Here is a 5,730-nt window from a genome sequence, read left to right as displayed (position 1 = left end):
AGCGAGGTGGGGCTGGGTAAGAGGAATAACAAAGTGAAGGACTAACGCAGCCGCCGCAGCAGCTAGACTCCGCCACCCGGCAGCTCTGCCAATTCCCCCCGCTCCGGCTCTGCCGCAGCCCCATGCCACCCCTGTCCTGGGCTCCCAGACACACCATTCCTCTGCGGGATCTCTGCAGGCCAGTCACAGCGGCAACGTTCCTTTCACCGAGGATTATTAGCTTTGCCAAGGCCCCTCAGTCACGACCTGCAGCATTCCCTGCTGCTGCTGCCGGCCCTGGACTCCCTCCAGCATCCGGAGAACTGTCTGGTGCTTTAGTGACATGGGCAAACGGGGCCTGAGACCAGGGGATCCAACTAACAGGAGGGCGACCAGCAGCAGAATTTGAATGCAGAGCTCCCAAGAGGTGACAGGCTAATGCCCTACGCAGCACCACTGCATAGCCCCGTTAGCCGGTCTGCCTCTTCCCACCGGACAGCAGCTGCACAGCTGGGCCCTCAGACGGACCCCCTGACACTTCCAGCAGAACCCCGACCCCCGCCACGGAACCACCAGAGCGCAGGTAGCCGCCGCTGGCTCCTGCAGTACCCCTGCACTGGCACATGGGGGCAGTGTTGGCTTTCCTTTGATGAGCCTTGGGTTTTTCCCCCCTACACTGAAGCTGGGCTAAACTTCGCACCTTCTTGCTAATGGGTTGGGAAGTGCCTCCCCCACCCCCAGTGCTGCCAGTGATAATACCAGGCTAGCCCCTCTCTTGTCCCCTCTACCTCCACGTCCCCTGCAAGGGAAGAGGAGGGGCTTTAAAAGTTAAATAAACGTGTGTGTGTGGAGGAATCCTGCCAGGGTTGCAACAGTGCTGGAAACTGAGTCACGAATGAACCTTGGGACACAGGGCAGCGGGGAGAATGGGTCCAGTTCCCAGCCTCTCTCTCTCTCCTGTCTGCTCCCCCCCACCCCATCCCTTCGTTTACAGGACAGCACTAAGCAAATCCCCAGGGCCAATCTCCAGCGCCTTTAGTCAGAGGATCTCAAAGCACTCTGCAAACAGGAGCTACTCTGGAGAGCTGGGTCTTCCCCATCACCACCACCACCACTGCATCTCAGCACCTCCACCCCTCCTTCGTAGCTTTATCCCATGCACTCTTCGCTCACCCTGCCCGGGGTGATGAAGGGACAGGGCTGGGGATTTAAACCCCCCCATTTATATCTCCCGCCCAGGTCAGTCAGGGTGCAGCCAGTCCCACCAGATCCCAGAGGCAACATCTCCCAGCCTGTCTCCCTCCAGCCGGAGGCTGCTGGCTCTGGCAGGGAGCCATGTTAGGCTTATGCGGCTGAGGGGCTGAGGACTAGCACGCTCATAGCAATCAGCTCTGCAGGCTGCATTTGCAGAGCAGCACTGGAGGTCAAAGGGATTGGCCAGCCCGGCCCGAAATCCGCAGAGGAAAGCAGGAATCCTGCTCCTAAGCTTCAGGCAGCCTGACTCCTGGAGAGCTGCTGAGCTTTGGACCCCTGGAGGGGGTGGGATGGGGGGGGAGGATTCTCCCTCCCCTCCCCAATGTGTTAGCCAGGGACTGTGCTTTGTACCCCTCTCTGGTGCATTCAGCAAGGGGGTGCACTGTGCAAACACTCCAGCCTCCTCTCTGCCTTGCTCCTCTGCCAGCAGAGGAAGCTGGGGGAGCTGGTGTCTCACTGGCAACCTCTCCTTGTTGAGCTGCATGTGCAAGGACTGTGCCCAGACCCAAACAGGACAGCAGGGTCTGTCCCCCCAGGAGCCTGCCCTTGCCTGGCTGCCTTCTGCTGAGCTCTGCTGTGGGGGGCACAGAGGTAAGCAGAATACCCAAGTTTGGATGAATGCTGCCTACCCGCTCCAAAAGCCACCTGGCTCCCTTGAGCTAAGAATGCCCCGGTGCCGCTGCAATCCCTAGACTACTTTCAGGGAGAGGAGGATTTGTTCTGCCCAATTTCGAATCCACTCCCACACGGTAGCTCTGTCTCAAACTCCAGCGCCATTGAGTTCCCCTTCCGCTACAGAGAGAAATGAGGGAGTGGAGAAGGGGACAGAGAGAAGGTGCCAATGTCAATAACAGGGTGAGAAATGGCAGATTGTGAGCCACGAGGAAAAACAGACACAGAGATTTGGGGAGCAAGGAGAAGAGCAGAGATTAAGTCCACTGGAAACAGACTTTCCCCCTACATAGTTCATACAAGACAGCCCCTTTGCCCCACTCCAACTCAGGGGAACTTGTCCAGTCGTTCCTGCCTGGGATCACCGCTGCCCTTGACCTACAACAAATGTAGGTTTTCTAAAAACGGAACCCCCCCCCCCTTGAAAAGCAACGAGTTTCCAGTAGGACCAAACCCAGAGCACTAGATCCAGCCACCGCTGAGACCTGGGGAAGTTGGGATCCTGATCCGAATGCCGGGCCTCTCGCTAGAGTGGCCTCAATGGGAATGTAAACTGAGTACTCCTAGCCTCAGGGGAGTCGGGATCCCAGTCCAAGTCTCCCCCTGCTGCTCGGCTCCATCTCGAGCTTAAATTACAAGGATGGGGAAGGTGCAAGATGATTAATTATTTGCATTGTGGGAGCACCTACGAGCCCCAGACGCGGCTCAGGGCTCCACTGTGCTAGGCATTACACAAACACAGAACAAATACTCCCTCTCCTGAGAAGTAGACACTCTAACCAGCTTGAGGTTCACCAAGCCTTGAATACCACAAGGTTCCCTCATCCCAGGTCACTTTCCACCTTTCTTTGTCACAGTGGGAGGAGACAGGTGAAGGACAGGAATCCTCAGTGGTATAAAATCACTCCACACCCACATTTTCCCACCCTACCACCCCAGTCTTCTCACACATGGACTGGTTCTAGCCTTCCTCCTCGTTCCCCTGGACAGCGAAACCATCTGCACATGAAGCAAGGCAGGGCTTGGTCACTGGCCAGGCGGCGGAGAGGCTGCCCCGTTGCTAGGCCGGGTGACTCAGGAGACTGCAGGCTGAGCGGCAGCCTTGGGGTTGTGGCTACCTCCGAGCCAATCAGTCACTGGGGAGACGAATGCAGACTCCAGGTCTCCTGAATGGGATGGATCTGGGAGTGGCCACTGGAACAGATGGGCTAGAAGGATGGGGTGGAGGAGCCCACTGGGCTGGGTTTCTGCATCACTGGAAGACCTGCTGTCGAACAGTGGAGCGAGTCCCCTGATGGTGCGGGGAGAGACAGACATAAAAGCCCGGCTGGCCGGCTCTTTCCGGGAGACGGTGCATTTCCATTTCTAATGGCTGGATGGGAGCCAAGCTCCTTTCAGAGGGCTTCATGGGAAAATGTGATGTGAACGCCGGCTGGGCTACAGGCAGCTAGCAGGCAACGCTGCAGAGAGCCAGAGCTCTAGGGCAGCTGAAGACCCACTGGGCACCCCCTGCCTGCCCCACTCAGTACCTTGTTGGACAGAACGGGAAGAGCAGGGAGTTCAGGCCAGGCCTCTGAGCACTGCTATCCCTCACCTGTCTGATCTCCTGTCCTACCTCTGGGGGAGGACAGAAAGGGGATGGGGTGGAAACTCTGGTCTCCCATTTATGTTCTAATGCCAGCCTGATCTCAGTGAGAATTTGGGGGGGAGGTGGATTCCCAGCCCCCATTCAGCAGAATTCCCAGTCCAAAGCTCTCTTTATTGCCTAGCTCAGTTGGTTTGCTCTCTGCTCCTGCCGCTCCCAGCAATGTTGTGAACTATTGCAAAGAACCATGTTAACTGGAGGGGGTGGCTTAGTGCACTAAATACCCAGATTCACTGTAAACCCAAGTTCCAATCACAGCAAGGTCCCTTCATCATCCTCAGGCATGCAATCCATGGACTTCATTTTGTGTGGGGGACGTGTTTGGGGTGACCCTTAGACGCTGAGGACCTGTGCTTTGTCTGCAAGAGAAAGGCTTTGCCATAAGCAACAATAGCTCCTTCCACCACCTCACCACCACGCCGGCTGGCTGCTGACCTCCTCCCCAGAGGTGGCTGCATTTTAGCGGCGCTGCATGTGGATAACTTCCTGGCCCTTTAAAATTCCACTTGTGCAGGGTATTTCCTACCCTGTGGTTGAATTCCACTGATGCTCCCTTTCTACTGGGAAATTTTAAAGTGCTAATTGGGAAGTATATTGGGATGAGAGGCACTGTAAGGCAGAATCATTATTATGGACTTGATATAACAAATGAGACGGAAAAAGACGCCTACAAGCCAGGGGCACAAGAGAAGGGGATGAGAAAGCCCAAGGATCTCCCATTCCTTCCAACCCCTGCTCAAGGGCCTGGCGCACTGCAGGGTCTTTGGCTCACTGAGCGCACCCATAGAAAGGTAGGGCTAGAAGGGACCTAAGAGGTCATGTAGTCCAGCCTCCTGCATTGAGGCAGGATTAAGGTTGTCAGGGGTGGTCCACGTATCTCCTCAGGGGAGGAGAAGTGTGCAGCTCCCATCAAGTTACTAGAGCCCCCTTTTCCAGAGTTGCTGAGGATGGGGCCTTGTTCATCTTTGGCAGTGCAGGCCAGCATGGTTCATAATGACAGGGGGGAACTTGTACTGATGCAAAGAGCAGTGGGACCTGGGCACTGCTCCCAACTGTGCTTTTGGAAACCTCCCCCCTGTGATCCCTGGTTTCAAAGCCAATTGAAAAAGATCACAAACTGATCACACGGATGCAAAGGGACCAACCCTGGAATACCTTGAAATGAAGCACACGCGACCTGGCCCCTCAGCTCTAGATCCCACTCAAGGCCCCGGCCCAGCGCTATTAATTATTAACATCACCGACCACGTTAGGCCTGCATTCAAAGAAAATTATTTATGGGGCTTGATCCCAAACCCCACGCAGAGGCAGGACTCCCACTATTATAATGAGAACGCTTTGCATTTGTACAGTGCCTTTGGTCTAACAGGCACCCAGCATTTGCCAGCCATGAATTAATTGTCACAACATCCCTATGATGTAGGTCAATATTAATAACAGCATTTCACCTGACGGGGAAGCTGGAGTTCAGGGATGTAAACAGGCAGGTCGTCTGCCCAAGTACATATTGTGGGTCAGTGACAGAGCAGAGAATAAAACTGTCCAATAATAGTATTTGGCTCCATAGTTCTCAACTCACTTTACAATGGAGGGTAAATATCGGTAGAAAAGAGACTTGCCAAGGGCAGAGGCAGAGCCAAGAACAGAATCCAGGTCTGTTAACTCCTAGTCCTGTGGTCTGCCTGGTGGACTATGCTACCATCTAGCCCCTACACCACACCCCCACTGGGTGGGAGTGCCGCAATTTCTTCACTGATCCTCCAAGACAATCTCTCTTTTGTTGTGAGGAACCCCCCCACACCCCACCCCGAACCACTTAGACTCAGTTTGCAGCTGCACCCTTAGACATGAAAGACAGTCCCAGAGGAGGGCACTCCTAGTACCTGCTTCCCACCATGCTCCTCCTCACCAGATGTTGCACATTACATGGAAATGGTTCATGTTGCTGATTGGCCACGCATGAGGGCCACAGAGTGTGTCGTGGGTCACAGGAGCAGAATCGGCATGGTGCATCTTGGCAACACTCAGTTATCTTAATACGCTGGACACTTCATGCTCTGCTGCTCGGATCCTGTGGAGTAAAGGTGGGGTTTTCCAAAGTGCTCTGCCCTGGCCTACCTGTTGTCTCACTGGTGTCAATGTTAAAAAGAGCTGGCTGAAAAAGGCCAGTTAGTTTGCAG

Source organism: Lepidochelys kempii, chromosome 16 (genome assembly GCF_965140285.1).
Source record: "Lepidochelys kempii isolate rLepKem1 chromosome 16, rLepKem1.hap1, whole genome shotgun sequence".
NCBI classification, from domain to species: domain Eukaryota; kingdom Metazoa; phylum Chordata; order Testudines; family Cheloniidae; genus Lepidochelys; species Lepidochelys kempii.
The sequence above is the reverse complement of the archived record's forward strand: the minus strand, read 5'-3'. Positions refer to the sequence as shown.